Here is an 18508-nt window from a genome sequence, read left to right as displayed (position 1 = left end):
GAAGCCTCAGAAAAAAAAAGCCAACGTTTTAAAGGGATTCATTCATCTCCAATCACGCTCCTCTTTCTTCTCTATCAGGAAGTTTCAAGAGAGAAATCCTCCACCACCAGATTAAAGGACTTTTTTTTTTCTCCCCTGCTGCCATCACATTATTGAACATGCCTGACACCAATGTTGCTCTCACACCTGTTTAAATTGATATCTCACTGAAACTATGTCTAGCACTGTTTCATTCTGCTGAACTTGGGTAATGATAGACTTGTATAATAGCACACAAAATAACTTTTCACTGTTCCTTGGCACAATGGGAAACTGAAGGAAGGACCAGCAAATCAAGAAAGATTCAACATTTTACTGAAGAATTTGGTTTAAATTACGATTTTTTTTATTCTGGAGATAAGCGAAGGGATGTTTTTATTCACACAAATATATACAATAAAATGTGAAACCTTGCATCCAAGTGCAATTTGGCAGCATTTTAGGGAAATAATTCCAGAAATTGTAACTAAACCACTGACTTTATAATCGCTAGAATTATAGTCTGGGGTTCTCAGAAGGACAAAAGTGGAAAAAATGAATTGTTTATTGTGTGTACAAATACACAATGAAAAGTTATTTTTTGTGTGCTATCCAGGCAAGACAATCCATACTTTAGTTCAGAAATATTGATATTGTAGCGGCTCAATTGAACTGGCTTGGGAGGTTCCAAGTGACGTCATGATGTCACAAAGCGATGATGTCATTTGGAACGCACGGAGTTTTAAAAAGCTGCGTGTGACTGGGAAAAAACTTTGACTCGACTACATTGCACAGCAACACAGTTGCTACAATATTTTAGTTCTTGTAAATAATTTATAAAAGTTGTAAACTCTAATGTCCCTTCCAAAAGAGGCAAAATTTAAAAAATTATTGATCATTAATATGTAATATTTTAATAAAATGATACCCAAGTTAAACATATTTTGCATTCCTTTCTCTAGAATGCAGCATCAGTGATTAAACGTGCAACAATAAAAATGAAGAGCAATCATATTTTATGTTGACAACAATTCACAACCAAGTTACTCAAGATGTATAATAATAGTAGATTATTACATTTTCAACTTTTGCCTTGACGAGCATTGAATGTATAATCAAACTGCTGAAAGAAAATACTGATGGGTGTTTCAGGAGAATGTTGGACTTGGATATTAGTGCACTGGCAAGTGCCCAAAATCAATCTTTGTCCATCTGAGCAATGGGTCAGGATGTGGGAGGATGATTGGCATTGTTGGATTCCAAAAAATGTGTCCTCATGCTGTCGAAAGAGAAGTTTGGAGAGCTGCTTGAGAATTTCAGAATTTATCATGAATATGTCAAAAAATTTGTTTTCCACCAGCATCTGAGCGCAAATATTAAGATAAATTACATTTCAATATAAATAAATACCCTGTTGTGCGTAACAAAAAAAGGAGTAAGTGAGGTCATGTTTATGGTTCATTTATATAAACCATGTTTTAAAATAAAACTAGTGCAACAAATAGACAAAATCAGGAACTGTTTGGTTCATTCAGGAATCTGATCGTAGAAGGGAAAAAGCTGTCCTTGTGCTGCTGAGTGCTTGTCTTCAGGATCCTGAACATTTTCCTGATGGTAGCAGGGTGAAGAGGGCATGACCTGGCTGAGAGGGGTCCTTGAGAATAGAGGCTGCTTTCATAAGACACTGCCTCTTCTTGTCCTCGATGGAGTGAAGACTGGAGCCCGTAATGTCGCAGGCCAAGTTAACAATCCTCTGGAGTTTTGTTTTCCTGTTGTGAGCTTTGGCACCTGCATTCCAGACATCGATATAACCAAGCAGAATGTTCTCCATTGTACACCTGTAGAAGTTTTTGAGAGTCTTTGGTGATAGACTGAATCTCCACAAACACCAAGTGCACCTGCTGGTGATCCTTCTTTGTGATTGCATCAACATGGAGGCTCCAGGACAGATCCTTGGAGATTTTGACACCCAGGAATTTGAAGTTCTTGACCCCCCCCTCCACTGCTGACCCCTCAAGAACTGGTTTGTGTTTCCCCTGACTTCCTCCTGAAGACCAGAATCATATCCTTGGTTTTCCTAACATTGAGCACAAGGTTATTGTGACACCACTCAATGAGCTGATCGATCTCCTGTATGCTCCATTCTCGTTTGTCACTGGTTTATTTAAGTGTATATGTGTGTATTTGCTAAACTTACCCAAGAGGTCTAGAAGCCATTTTGCTCTTGTAGACTCAAATAGATGCAGCACAGTCCACATTGACCACCTATTTACACGAGTGAACCATGGAAGTCAGCTGATGCTCTGATTGTAGTGAAAACATAGAATTGGTGGAGGTACTCAGCAGGTCTCACAGTGTCCATGGGGGGGGGGGGGGGGGGGGGAATATATTACCAACGTTTTGGGCCTGAGCCCTTTTTTTTTGAGGTGTGAGTAAAAAAAAATAGACAGGTGTTTGAAATAAGTGGGGAGAAGGAAAGAAAGACGAGGGGGATAATCATAAACCAACAGCAGAAGGTTGGCCTCCTGCTCTACTTGCTGCACACTGATGACTGCGTGACTCAATGCAACAACACCGCCATCTACAAATTCATAGTGGTGTGCTGTAGAAAAAAGGGTGATGAGTCACCATATAGAAGGGAGATTGAAAATCTGGCTGAATGGCACTCCAGCAACCTTGAGGGAGGCTGGTGTAGAAATCGCAGGGGCTCTGACAGAAATTATAGTCCAGGTGTGGTGCTGGAAGATTTGAGGGTAACTTGTGTTGTTCCGTTGTTTAAACAAGGCCCCAAAAGTAACCCTGGCAATTATAGGCCAGTGTGCTTGTCGTCAGTAGTAGGTAAATTATTGGAAGGTTCTCTAAGAGATCGGATATACAATTATTTGGATAGCTAGGGACTGTTTATGGATACTCAATGATCGTGTTTAACCAATCTTAGTTTTTTTGAGGAGGTTACCTGGAAATTTGATGAAAGTTATCTACATGAATTTTAGTAAAACCGTTGACATGGTTCCACGTGGGAGGTTAGTCAGGAAGGTTCAAGCACTAGGTATTTAGGTGGTAGTGAGCTGGATTCAACAATGGCTGGATGGGAGAAGCCTGAGAGTAGAGGTGGATGGGAGAAGCCTGAGAGTAGAGGTGGATGGGAGAAGCCTGAGAGTAGAGGTGGATGGGAGAAGCCTGAGAGTAGAGGTGGATGGGAGAAGCCTGAGAGTAGAGGTGGATGGGAGAAGCCTGAGAGTAGAGGTGGATGGGAGAAGCCTGAGAGTAGAGGTGGATGGGAGAAGCCTGAGAGTAGAGGTGGATGGGAGAAGCCTGAGAGTAGAGGTGGATGGGAGAAGCCTGAGAGTAGAGGTGGATGGGAGAAGCCTGAGAGTAGAGGTGGATGGGAGAAGCCTGAGAGTAGAGGTGGATGGGAGAAGCCTGAGAGTAGTGGTGGATGGGAGAAGCCTGAGAGTAGAGGTGGATGGGAGAAGCCTGAGAGTAGAGGTGGATGGGAGAAGCCTGAGAGTAGAGGTGGATGGGAGAAGCCTGAGAGTAGAGGTGGATGGGAGAAGCCTGAGAGTAGAGGTGGATGGGAGAAGCCTGAGAGTAGAGGTGGATGGGAGAAGCCTGAGAGTAGAGGTGGATGGGAGAAGCCTGAGAGTAGAGGTGGATGGGAGAAGCCTGAGAGTAGAGGTGGATGGGAGAAGCCTGAGAGTAGAGGTGGATGGGAGAAGCCTGAGAGTAGAGGTGGATGGGAGAAGCCTGAGAGTAGAGGTGGATGGGAGAAGCCTGAGAGTAGAGGTGGATGGGAGAAGCCTGAGAGTAGAGGTGGATGGGAGAAGCCTGAGAGTAGAGGTGGATGGGAGAAGCCTGAGAGTAGAGGTGGATGGGAGAAGCCTGAGAGTAGAGGTGGATGGGAGAAGCCTGAGAGTAGAGGTGGATGGGAGAAGCCTGAGAGTAGAGGTGGATGGGAGAAGCCTGAGAGTAGAGGTGGATGGGAGAAGCCTGAGAGTGGAGGTGGATGGGAGAAGCCTGAGAGTGGAGGTGGATGGGAGAAGCCTGAGAGTGGAGGTGGATGGGAGAAGCCTGAGAGTAGAGGTGGATGGGAGAAGCCTGAGAGTGGAGGTGGATGGGAGAAGCCTGAGAGTAGAGGTGGATGGGAGAAGCCTGAGAGTAGAGGTGGATGGGAGAAGCCTGAGAGTGGAGGTGGATGGGAGAAGCCTGAGAGTGGAGGTGGATGGGAGAAGCCTGAGAGTGGAGGTGGATGGGAGAAGCCTGAGAGTGGAGGTGGATGGGAGAAGCCTGAGAGTGGAGGTGGATGGGAGAAGCCTGAGAGTGGAGGTGGATGGGAGAAGCCTGAGAGTGGAGGTGGATGGGAGAAGCCTGAGAGTGGAGGTGGATGGGAGAAGCCTGAGAGTGGAGGTGGATGGGAGAAGCCTGAGAGTGGAGGTGGATGGGAGAAGCCTGAGAGTGGAGGTGGATGGGAGAAACCTGAGAGTGGAGGTGGATGGGAGAAGCCTGAGAGTGGAGGTGGATGGGAGAAGCCTGAGAGTGGAGGTGGATGGGAGAAGCCTGAGAGTAGAGGTGGATGGGAGAATCCTGAGAGTAGAGGTGGATGGGAGAAGCCTGAGAGTAGAGGTGGATGATTGCTTCTTGGACTGGAGGCCCAATGATTTGTGGTGTGCCTCAGGGATTGGTGCTGGGATCTTTGTTTTTTTTTGTTGTCTCTATCAGTGATCTGGATGAGAGCATGGTAAAATAGATCAGCAAATTTGTAGATGACTCAAAGTTTGGAGTTGTGCGTAATGAGGAACGTTTTCAAAGCTTGCAGAGGCATCTGGGTCACCTGATAAAATGGGTTGAAAAATGGCAGATAAAATTTAATGCAAACACATGTGAGGTGTTGCATTTTGGAAGGACAAACCAAAAAAGGACACTAAGGAGTGAGGTAGAACAGAGGAAACTTGAGAATACAGATACATAATTCCCTGACGTGGTGTCACGGGTTGGAAAGAAAGCTTTTGGCATATTGGCCTTCATAAATCAAAGTATTAAGTACAAGAGTTGGGATGTTATGTTAAAGTTGTATAACATTAGTGAGGCCAATTTTGGAGTTATTGTTTGCAGTTTTATCACTATCTACAGGAAAGATATCAATAAGAGAGAGAGTGCAGAGAAGATTTATTAGATGTTGCCTGGAGTTCAGGGACTGAATTATAGGGAAATGTAAAATAGGTTAGGACTATTCCCTGGAGATTAGAAGAATGAGGGGTGAGTTGATGGAGGTATTTAAAATTATAAATGTAGATAGGCTTTTTCCATTGAGGATGGGTGAGATTTAAACAAGACATGGGTTAAGGGTGAAAGGGGAAAAGTTTAGAGGAAACATGAGTGGGAACTTCACTCAGAGAGTGGTGGGATTGTGGGATGAGCTACCAGTTGAATTGGTAGGTGCGGGCTCGATTTTAACATTTAAGGGAAATTTGGACAAGTACGTGGATGGGAGCGGTATGGAGGGCCATAGACATGGGTCTAGGCAAGAAAAAGTGGTTTGACACAGGGTGGAGGTGGCCTGTTTCTGTGCTGTAATTGTTATATGGAGCTGATTGTTGACTTCAGGAGGGGTAATCCAAAGGTGTACGATCCAGTGATCATTGGAGGTGAAGAAGGTAAGTCAATTTAAGTTTTGGGGAGTTTCTATCTCAGAGGATCTTTCATGGGCCCAACAGACAAGTGGCATAGTGAGAAAAGCCCGTCTACTTCCTTAGGAGTTTGTGAAGGTTTTCTAAGGCATCAGAAACCCTGGCAAATTTTTACAGATGTGTGGTGGAAAATGTGCTGACTGGCTACATCTCAGTCTGGTATGGGGGTCACCAATACCCTTGAGCGTAAAACCCTGCAAAAGATGGTGGACACACCCAAGGACATCACAGGCAAAACCCTCCCCACCATCGAGAACATCTACAGGGAAAGCTGCCATTGGAGAGTCATAGCAATCATTAAGGATTCACACCACCCAACACGCTCTGTTCTTACTGCTACCATCAGGAAGGAGCCTCAAGACTCACACCACTTGGTTCAGGAACAACGGCTACCTCCTCCACCATAAGATCCCTCAATGACAAATTCATTCAGGGAGTTACCTACAAACTCTTGCACTTTATTGATTTTCTTTTTTCCTCTGTGTTTTGTACAGTCAGTTTGCTTGCATTTCTTTATTTGTTTACATGTATACGTTGAGTCATTTTTTTTACACTCCCAATAATTGGTGGTTCTGCCTTATTTGCAGGAAAAGGTATGTTATGTCACGCATGTACTCTGGCAATACATCTGAAATCAAATCAAAAAGTGATATTTGGACGTAGATCGGACAGGAGAGGAAAGGGGAGAATTAATATGAGGAGGGGAAGGCTCTATGAATGTAGATCAGGAGAAAAGGGGACAGGGAAAAGGAAAGAGAGAAAATTTCACACCGCATTCACATGCTGACATGTCTGTCCATAGCCTCATGCACTGCCAGACTGAAAACATGCATAAATTGAAGGACTAACACCTCACATTTCATCTGTAGTGCATGTGAAAGCCATTTTAAAATTGGCTCATGGATATCGCTGCCATTGGTTGAGAAAATAGTTCCAAGTGAAGCAAAATTTCACTTGTGAATCTGCAGGGGTCATCTACTGCACTCAGTGCTCCCGCTGTGGTCTCCTCTAAATCAAAGAGACTGGAAGTAGTCTGGGAGATTGCTTTGTTGAGTACATTTGCTCTGTCCACAGCAATAATGTGGATCTCCCAGTGGCCACCCATTTCAATTCTCCACCCTATTCCCTTGCTTACATGTTTGTCCATGGCCTCATGATTGCCAAACTGAAGCCACCTGTAAACTGGAGGAACACCTCATCTTCTAACTGGGCACCCTCCAACCAAATAGCAGTGATGGCGACTTCTCTGGCTTTCATTCGAATTTCCCTTTCACCCACCCCTTTGCTTCCTCCCTTGTCTTTCCATTGCCTGTCTCATTCTGCAGAGACATGATAAATTCCACGTAGACCCTCATCATATCAAATGAACATTTTTTTGTTGTTGGCCTGGATTCTGAGTCTTTTTGTTAAATCTTGCCTTTTCTGCTTTGTTTTTTCTCTCAGGCCCGAAACATCAGCAATATATTTTTGTCAAAAAGATCCGAGATGCTGAATAAACCAGCTGAGTTCCTCCAGCATTTTGGTGTTTTTACCCCAATCACAGCATCTGCAGCCTGTCGTGCTTCTCTCAGTCTGTTTATCTCTTTACCTCTATCTGATTGCTTTTGTTTGCTACAGCATAAATATCCAGAATTTTCAGCTATTGGAGATAATATGTGGGTTTATTTTCAAACTAAAATAGAAGATAATATTCAGTGGTATAGAACAGAAAAGTTAGCAATTATAATAAATCTTAATATGGCTGAACACTCCTCCCAACTGCCTCCCCATCCCGATCACCTGTGCTTTCTAAGAATGCTGTTAACACCTTTTGACATGTAAGCTGATGATTAGTACATCTCTAGTTGAGTGTTAGTACATGAGAGAGGTTGACAAAGTTAGGGAATGATTGCAAGAATTGGCAGCTATTTGTCCAGGTATTAAAATCAAGGACTCACAGGGCCAGAATTGGAGTGTGATATCTCCAAAGAGCTTTTAGTCCTATGTGAGCACACAAAAAATTATCGTAGCTACATCTGGTGACTCAGTCATGGTGATGCTCCCCACATTCCATTCCAGGCCACTCTGGACTGGAGGTAAAGTTGTGCACATCATAATCATAATCCCTTGCCTGCTTAACTGCTGGTCCAATTCCACTGAAACAAGCACAATAAGGCCACAAGATGTCGGAGCAGTAGACCTGTGTCGGCCCATCGAGTCGGCCATTCCATCATGAGCTGCTCCATTCTCTTACTCAGCCCCACTCTCCTGCCTTCTCACAATAATCTTTGATACGTTGTCTATACAGATACCTATCAATCACTGTCTTAAATACACCTGGCCTCTGCAGCCAGCCATAATAGCAAATTCCACAGGTTCTTCACTCTCTGCTGCAATAAATTCCTCCACCTCACTTATAAATTGGTGAATCTCTTCCCCAATGGCAGTTTCTTGCCAGTTTTTCAGTTTTTAAATCCATTATTTGATGGGTGGGGGGCTTTCTTATATCAACCTTAATGAGCCTTCAGCACATCCCAACACCCTTCTGGTATTTAAGTCATATGTGAGAATGTCTGAGTGCTTTTCACCAAATCCAGGATCTCTCTCCGACAGCTTTTCTCTCATGGCAGCCGTGGGATTGGATGCTCTTCTTCTGCTGTCATGCGCAGTGTGCTTTTTCAAAATGATGTGCATCATTTGTCTGGATGTAAACCACTCTGGTGCTATTGGCAATGATGCTGGGGGTTTTTTAAGCCAATAACCTAAGTTGGCTTTGGTGCTAAACCTTAAAAGATAAATTGAAATCCAATTTGTAGGCAAATGTTTTGTACTGTTACAGATATGGCCACTAGGTGGCAGTCTATTACTGTCTTGAATATATTTCATATTTTTCAGTTTTCAGTACTGCTGAATATGCACTGAACAAATACAGGTGAGATTTGATTATTTAACCATTATTAAAAGAAAATATATATATATATATATATAGACTATTCTCCAGTTTTTTTTACATTGCATAAATCTAATATGGGCAATTCCATCAGTACAGACCCTGAGATGCAATGCATAAAACATATTCAACCATTTAATTCTTGCCATGAGAAAATACAATAATGAAAAAAAACACCTAAAAAAAGGTCTTATTCATTAAAATATAGGTTAGAGGGAGCATGACAGTACTCAACAATATATCAGAATGGATAGAAGGAAACAATAATTGGGTCATTAAAAACTGGATTTAAAAAGTAATATCTTTAGTACTTCAGGATAGGAGATACTTCATTCCCAGCTTGTAAGACTGTGGGTTTTTCTTCCAATGTTAGCAGTTGAGGGAGAATTGATTCCAATTACTGAAGTAAAATAAGTTGGATGGCTTTGGGAGTGTAATGGGATTGAAATTTAGTGATATCCTGCTAGTTTGCTGTAAAGGAAATTAAGAAAGTTATCTGACATGTCAAGTTATTTTCTCTCTGTTCCTTATTCAAATTCCTTAATAATCTTACTTTTAAATAAAAAATAATCAACTAATTTAAACTCTCAATTGGTGATAACATTAACATCTTTCACCCTCCATCCTATTTTTCTGATGTTAACTTTTAAGGCCTTGTCTGTAACTTTATCCTGATTTTTAACATTTGCATTCCTGCTTCTTTCTATCTCAAAGAAGGAATTTATACTTGTATAGCATTTCCAACTGCCTTAGATCATCTCAGAATGCTTTTACAGTCAAGAAAGTATACGCATTTGAATTGCCACCGCTGGATATATCAATTCCCTCCCTTATTTTTTGCTGGTGAATGAAACTTATTTTCCAAAAGGATGTCAAAAGCAGCAAGAAACATAATCCTCAAATATGTGAGCAAATGAAAGTGCATAATTAAAATTAACAGTTGTATACTGACAATGAGTGAAGCATGCTTGAATATCAAAATTTGTATTTGATGTGCCAGATAATGAAGAGATCAAATGCAGTGTAGTTAAACACATATGGCTTTTATTAGTAGAAACTCAGTAGTACAATAATGAATGATAATGGGTCCGTAAACAGTTATAGTCAAGGGGTGTGCCCTTGGTGGTAGAGATAATCCACGTCCAATGCCAGTAATGCAGACTAAGCATACTGAGAGATTGACAGCATGACACAGATTTACCACAGTATTTAAGTAACTTTCTTTGCATAGGAAAGGGCCTATCTCACTGGCCTGGAGACTAGGTGGAGACCTGCTGGCGACTCGAGTCTCCGGGGAGTCGTTGGAAAATCAAACATGTTCAATTTTTATGGAGACTTTTTCCAGTCTCCAGTAGGTCTCCGCGACGTCTCCATCAGTTGCGGCGACTAATGTCCACGACTGGGGAGACGTCTCCGCGACCTCTCCACGGTGTCGCCGGGACCTCTCTGTGACATCTCTGCAGCCTCTCTGCAATGTCGCCACGACCTGCTGGAGACCAAGGAGACTGAGGAGAGGTCGCGGCAACGCCAAGGAGAGATCGCAAAGACGTCTCCCCAGTCACGGACAACATTAGTCGCCGCGACTGATGGAGGCGTCGCCTTGGTGAGAATGCAAGCCGTGCTTTGGTCGCCCGAGTTGCCGTGACTGATCAGTCGCGGCGATGTCTCCGCCAATGAGATACTACCTGAATGTTGCAACCAACAGTTTACATATTTTTCTCAGGAAACCAGTTTTTTTTTTGTGCTATGGGAATGAAATATAGCTGTAACTTGGATTAAATTGCAACTCGGCCTATGTATTAACTGTTAAGATACTATCCCTTGATAGGGAATATTTTCAGTATGGACCAAGATTATTTCAAGTGGCAATTTGTCCTGACGATGTGTGAAAATGCCAGGCTGGACCTGAGAATGGGGCTGAGGGTGCACCTTGCACATTTTGAAGAAATTCCTGTTTCTGTATTTTTAACAAGGAAATAAAGTGTGATTTTCATTTCTTATTCCTATTAACGCTATATCCAAGAGAATAATGGGATGGCATTTGTAACGCTTTTCTCTCCTGTGACTGCAATCCGTGAAACTGTAATCTGAAAAATAATGATTTAAGTCCACTCTCCAAATTTCTGGTGAATAATCATTTTCTAGGAAAAAAAAGATACTTTGCTCAGTTGAGCAGAAAATAATTGCAGCAGGCAGTGACGTTTCAAGCATTGTCACTAAGACAACCTTTGAAATTGGAAAGTTGACCTGGCAGAGAACAAAGATCAGTCGTTTGGTGCAGCAGACTGAGTTAAACAAAATTAACCTTTACTCAATTTCTTCACAGCTATGAAGGCAATCATAATTGAAATGTAATTATAGGACTTCTTCCCTTTTGAAATATCGTGATCAGTAGAAAAAAAATTCCATTCCATTCTTTTCACATATTCATTGTATGATTTGATTAAATTATTGAAATAATTTTGGATTCCAAATTCCTCTTGCAGTCACCTTGACAAAGATACTAGCACAATTAAAATCAGTGCCAATTCAAAAACAAATTGTTCTCAGTGTCCAGAGAAAACACCCACAAAACACTCACAAAATTGAATTATTTATGACTTATCCCCAAAATGATCCTGGTTATTCTTCTGTCAATACTTATACCAGAATCATTCAACAATGCAAAAAAGGAGTAATCAAATGATAATAAAATTGTTTGAACATCATTCCTTTGCACAAATTAATTTCATTTTCCTGATGTCATCTGACCACTAGAGGGAGATAATAACAATACAATAACAACTTTTAAAGTGATATCACAGAGGTCATCTTACGAATCTCTGGTGGAGATTGGCCAACAATTTTGAGATTTCCATGCTTCCATAGGAATCCCAAATATCCTTGCATTTGTAGGATGGGCAAACACAGGCAGTTAAAACAATAATGGGGAAATTCAGCTGGTCAAACTGTACTTTATGTAGCAAAGATAAAGATACATAACCAATGTTTCCGGCTTGAGCCCTTCATTAAGGTATGAACAAATGTGGGTAGGTGCCGAACAAAATGGTAGGGGGTGTAGTGATTGAGAGTTGGTGATCGTGCTGACCACTAAAGGGCTTTGGAGATGGAATGTCCCACCTCGGGTTAGGTGCACAAAATCAATGTGAACTGATAATAAAATAAAAGTGATAGAAAAGAACCCAAGTTTCTTTATCACAATGGAATAAACATCACATGGTACCAGGAGTGGGTATCAGTGAGGATCAACAAGTGAAATAGAAAGTGTGAAGCCTCCTGCTGCTGTGAATTGGACTGGGAATGTCAACCATGAGTGGCGGTTATTCAAGCAATGATTGGACTCAATAGCAAAGCATGTGCCTGGAAGTTTGCACTGCTACTTTCCGTGGCGGGACCTCAAGCACTAGAGGTTTCCAACACGTTTGTTTTTGTCAAGGCAGCTGAACAGGGTATGTTTGACAGGTTATCAAGATTTTGATGGACACTGATCACCAGTGTTCAAGAGGTACATGTTTCAATCATGCATGAAGCTGCAGGCAGAGAGCTTTGATTTTTTTTTAATGGATTTGAAGTTGAATGTCTGCTGCAAGATTCAATGATCCATGATCAAATCGTATTCAGAATTATTGACAAGAAAGTGTGAGAGAGGTTGCTATGAGAGACGGAGCTGTGAAGTTATGCCATGCCAGTGGATTAGCTCTGAGCTCACAAAAAAGTATGGTGAGAATGCAAGGGCCAATGCAAACAAAGACATAGTCATAGCCACAGTGTCTGGACACACACATAAAAAGATGGAAAGCCATTCAGTTGTAAACGATGTGGCACTCAACATGCAGCAAACAACACCCAGACTATGGAAAAGTCTGTAACAAGTGAAAAAGGCAGAATCACTATGCAAAGCAATGTTTTTCCAAAGGGAAACAAAACAGGAAGTGAAAGTGTACACAGTGTAGAAGAAACGACCCTCAGTGATACATTCTTCATGGTTTGGTAGTGCAGGAAGGTTTCAAACCAACAGGCACTGAACAGCCAGGAGTGAATAGAGTTGTGAGCTGAACAAGTGGACAGTGCCATTGCATGCAAATGGAGCAGATATTCCTTTTGAGCAAGGGCCAATTTGATCTGTGAACACAACTTCAAGGCAATGAAGATAAAGCCCCACATCAACCAAATTCTGTTCAGCTCGAGGCCTACAATGGACAATAGACTGACACGAAAGGCACATGTCAACTCAAGGTGAAAGTTAAAGGTAAAGAGCACTGCCTCATGTTTGCAGTAGTCCCAGATGGACATGAATCACTGCTTGGTGACAAAGCATGTGAAAAGGTTGGCCTAGTCAAGAGAGTATACTGCATTAACAGCACCAATGCACAGAACAGTGTAGAGAAAATATTGGATCAATTTCCAGACATCTTCAAGGAGTTTGGTGTTTTACCATTCATCTTTAAGGTATTTGATGAACACTAATCATCAGTGGTTCAAGAGGTACGTGTTTCAATCACACATGCAGCTGCAGGCAGAGGGCTTTGATTTTTTTAACAGATTTGAAGTTGAAATCAAGAACGTGCAATTTTAGATTGCTGCAAGGTTCAATGATCCGTGATCAAAGGAGGTTAAAAGAGGGCACACAGCCAGTAGTGCATGCCCCAAGGCGAGTTCCAGCACCACTAAAAGACAAGCTCAAGAAGGATCTTGACTGAACGACATCACTGGGCTCAAAAAGAAAGTGGAGGAGCCCACAGAATGGGTGAAATCAATGGTGTGTGTCAAAAAGAAGAACGGTGTGCATGGACTAAAAAGACTTGAATGCCATTAGAAAGAGAGAACATTATCGGATTCCAACCAAGGATGAAAGTACAAGTGAGATGGCTGATGCAAAGTTTTTCACCAAAATGGATGCATCTGGGCTTCTGGCAAATAAAACTGCATGATGATAGCACAAAACACTATACATTCAATTCACTGTTTGGCCAATACTCCTGTCTGAGGATGCCTTTTGGGATTTCCTCATCTCCAAAATGTTCCACAGGACAATGGAGGCATAAATGGGGTATGTGTGTACATGGATGACTTGATCCTATGTGGATCCACACAGGAGCAATATTAGAGGCTCATCAAAATGCTATAATTTATCCATAAGTATGGATTAAAGCTAAACAGAGCAAAATGTCAGCTTGGGGTGAAGGAAATCACATTTCTGGGTGATAAGCTGTCGGAGGCAGGTGTGGAGCCAGACAAGAGCAAGATGAAATCAACTCTAGAGATGCACAGACCCAAAGGGAAAAAGGCATATTGAGAGAGCTGGGAATTATGAATTTCATTAGTAAATTCATACCAAACCTTTTCCAAAACAATGTACAGCACAACTCTAATTATCCAAAATAGTCAGATAAATGGTTTGTTTCAGAGAAATTGTCATTTTTTTAAAAAACAGTCCAGTAGCAACTTGTAATCGTGTTTAAACAACAACAGACAACAAGGGAAGGGGTTTTAACCATTAAAATAATGTTTAATTCTCATCAAAAAAATGCTGGCCACCGCCAATCACTGACACCTCCCCATCGAGGCCCTGCTCATGCTGGGAGCCCAAGGTCCCGCTGCTGCTGGGAGCTCAAAGTTCCCGCTACTGCCAGTGCCCGACATCCCCGCTCCTGCTGGAGCCCAACGCCCCTGCTCCAGCCTGGGAGGACGCTCTCCTTCAGGATGTGGGAGAAGATTGGAGACCAGTTGCATACGCATCATTGGCGATGACCACATCAGAATGTCAATATGTGCAGATAGAGAAACAGTGTTTTGGTCTGGTCTATGGACTCAAGAAATTCCACAGCACCTCTACTTATGTGTATGGTCAATCAACATTTGTGGCAGAGACAGTCCACAAGTCATTAATAGCCATAATCAAGAAAAACTTCAATGATATGTCACTGCAATTCCAAAGACTGATGTTGAAGCTACAACATTATGGACTTTAAATTGGTGTCCACATCAGGGAAACTGCTGGCTGATGGTCTATCCAGGGCAATGACTCAGAGTGAATCACACAAAGAGTTCCACAGAGACAGGTGTGAATCTCCATGTGAATCTGATCACTGAAGCTCTTTCCATATCTGACATGAAATCCAAGCAGATCACAGCTGAAATAGAAAAGGACATAGTTCTACAGAAGGTCATCAAGAATCTGAATGAAGGTTGGCCTAGAGGTGAATGTCAGCAATAATACAACATCAGAGCAGAGCTGAGTGTTGTCAATGAGCTTCTACTCAGACAGAGCAGAATTATCATTCCTCAGTCACTGTGACAAGAGATGCCGAAAAGATTGCACGAGAGGCAGCTTAGAATGGAAAAAGGCAAGAGGAGGGCCAGAGATAAATACTGATATCGACAGAATGGACTCAAACTATAATACCAGTCTAAAACATCATGCAAAGCAGCCAAAGAAACCCATGATCATAACTGACTTACCAGAGGAGCCATGGCAGAAAGTTGGAACTGATCTTCCACCTGGATGGAAAGAATTACATGCTGGTTATTTATTATCTATTGAACTTTCCTGAGATAGCACTGCTTCCCAACGTGTCTGCTGCCTGTGTGATCAGATACATGAAATGGATCTTTGCAAGATATGGAATTCTTCAAATTATCTACAGTGAAAATGGAAAAATGGATCATGCTACAATTGTAGAGAATTCCAGTACTTTGCAGAAGAATATGATTTTTGACATGTGACTTCAAAACCTCTGCATCCCCGGTCAAATGGTAAAGCAGAGAAAGAAATCCACATAGTTAAACAGCTGTTCAAGAAAGCACAAGACAGTAGCTCAGATCCCTATCTAGCTCTGTTGAGTTACCAAGCTTTACCACTTGAATATGGCATGTCACCTGCTGAGGTTCTGATGACTATGCACCATACTTCCCTATTCTGTAGACCCAAACAAGATGTCAAATGGAAACAAAAGTGTCTGCAAAGGAGACAAAAAGCCAACTATGACAAGTTAGCAAGAAGCTTAGGTCCACTGGCACAACGTGACACAGTGAGACTAGAGAGTCCAGTCAACTTTACTTATCATTCATACCATGCTAGCACAGTAAAGATGAGATAGTGTTTCTCCATGACCATGGAGCATATTTACATAAATATAAGTTAGAATATTAAATATTAATATGTATAAAGTAAAAGTCCACGTACACTATCCACAAATGTTCTGGGAATTCAGTGGCCTGATGGCTTGGGGAAAAAAATCTGTTTCCCAATCTGGACATAACAACCTGAGTTTTATGGTACATCCTAGCAGACAGCAGAAGGGAGAGCAGTTTACATGAGTGGTGTCTGGAGTGCTTCACAATGTTTTCTGCCTTTCACCGACATTGAATGTTGTAGGTGCCCCTCATGGTAGGAAGAAAGCCCCCAATTATCTTTTCTGTTGACTTCATTATCCTCTGCAGAGTCTTGTGTCCCAAGGAGGTACAACTTCCAAACCAGGCGGTGATGCAGTTGCATAGGATGCTCTCAATACACCTCTGTAAAATGTAGTGAAGATGGAGGGCGGGAGATGAACTTTCCTCAGCCTTCACAGGAAGTAGAGGTGCTGCTGGTGTTAAGGAACCAGGTGAGATGTTTGTGTTTATTTGAAATGAATACTGCATTACTGTGTGATCTTGCTGAATTGAATGTCTTAAGGAAAGGGGATGTGGCAACTGGAAGTTGGTGATCCTCCTGACCACTAGAGGGTGTCAGAGATGGAATGTCCCACCTTGGATTAGATGCACAAAATAGATGTGTCCCAAGAGGTCATGAGTGGATAATAAAATATAAGTTTATTACAATGGAAGAAACATCACAGAATGGAGGGGCAAGGAAAGGAGCACAGTCCCAAAGGCAGGAAGTAATAAGTGGATAAGGGAAGAAAGGCACACCAGCAAGCAGGGAGAGGAGGGTTGGCTCTGTGAGTGGAGAGGGAGGGGTGGGGAGCTGGAGAAAAGAAGACAAAGGGATAGGGAATGGAAGGAGAGCAGAGAGTAGGCTAACAGAAATGGGAGGTCAGTGTTAATGCCATCCAGTTGGAGAGTGCCCAGATGGAAAATCGTGTTGTTCCTCCAATTTATTGGTGGTCTTGGAGGTATAGAACATGAAACCATGGACAAACATGAGCATGGGAGTGGGGCATGGTATTGAAATGGTTGTCCACTGGGAGATACCTGTCACTGATGCAGACAGAGTGAAGGTGTTCAGCGAAGCGATCTCTAATTCTGCACCTAGGAAATTTGGTACAAAATGCTGGGATTTACCAGTAAGGCAGGGCCTCATTTCAGGAAAGACTGTTAAATTTGTGGCTCAGATAAATGTTCCAGGAAATCAACTGGTATATGATCAATAGTGTTTGATCACATAAAATGTTACATTCCAATGTAGTTTACCTGCAGAATAAATTTACTTAATTTTGTAAAAAAAATAATACCTGGAATATACCTGTATGGCAGAAGAGACTGGAAAACAAAGTCAGCTTAAAGGAAGTTGAAGTACACATTCCAGCCAGTTTATGACTTCACCAGCTGCTGCTAGGAACATTCAGCAATTAGAGGATTTTGCAATGGTCCAATTTGAGTGATTTTAATCATGATGTCAGTACATTGTCATTAAATTTAGCATCACGTGGTGTACCTTCACAATTATCCTGTTAATCATTAACAATTGGAGTCTGCTTTGACTACTACTTATGTATGTTAAATTAAAGCTAGTGTTGCCATGTTTGCAGGGAGAAATTAAAAATTAGAAAAAGCAATAAAATCTATTTCAAATGTCTAAAGTGAGCAGGCTTCAGCCATTGTTAATATATCTTCCTGAGATGGGGAACTTCACAATTAAAAATGGATAGAGAACATTGGATGATAATGCTGCAGAAAATGTTCTATCCTCTTCTTGCTGTGATTGGAATTCCATGTGAGTATATTTGTATATATTTTACGCTTGTTAAAGTGATTTGAGAGCACAGTACCTAACGTATGGTAATATGATATCGTGCAAGTATATTTATCTGCAAATTTGTGATTCTATTTCTGATTGTGTCTCATGTCACAATTTGTCTTCACCTTTAATTCTAAAAGACACAATTAAAAACGTGAAAAATATGCAATAATATTGCACTGTGCAGATCAAAGCAGAATTCCAAAGACAGTTTTAAAGCCAGTTTGAATGAATAACCCCTTTCAAAACCAACTCCTCAGAAAATGCTACAGTCAGAGATACCTGACTGTAATTTTTGGATAAAATTATCTCAACGATGTAATAAATTATTAATACAAATGTGTAGAATTATGGTATTAAATAAATTACATTAATCAAATGGTTCAATTACGCAAAAAATATTATCTGAAAGTATACTTTTGATTTAAGTGCCCGGTCAAAAGGCTACAGCAGGGAAAGTGTTCGAAAAATATTAAAGCCATTGAAGTAATTTGGACATAAATACATTCCATCATTTACACTGTTTTACTTAAAAAATATATACTATAAGTTTGATGAGAAGATATCCTTCATTGTGAAAGATTGTTAAAGAAGAAGATGGGTTAAAACTAAGAAGAATGTATCATTCATTGATTGGTTTCTTGAGGACTTGATTTCCACTGATATCCTCTGATCATACCATCTTTAAGGAGGGATGCCTTCAAAATAATTTAATTTTAAATTACAAAATCAAAGACAGATCTGATCAACAATAATTTTCGTCAAAGATAAACTTATCTAAAAAATAAATTATACATGTAGTAGTTTTGTTATGGAGAAAGCTGCCAAATATTCGACACATCTAATTCAATTTTTTTTTTAATGCATTTCAAGATGGTGCAAAACACCCTGAGAAATTTTATGGCAAAAAAC

Source organism: Narcine bancroftii, chromosome 5 (genome assembly GCF_036971445.1).
Source record: "Narcine bancroftii isolate sNarBan1 chromosome 5, sNarBan1.hap1, whole genome shotgun sequence".
Taxonomy (NCBI): Eukaryota; Metazoa; Chordata; class Chondrichthyes; order Torpediniformes; family Narcinidae; genus Narcine; species Narcine bancroftii.
Note: the sequence above shows the minus strand (reverse complement) of the source record.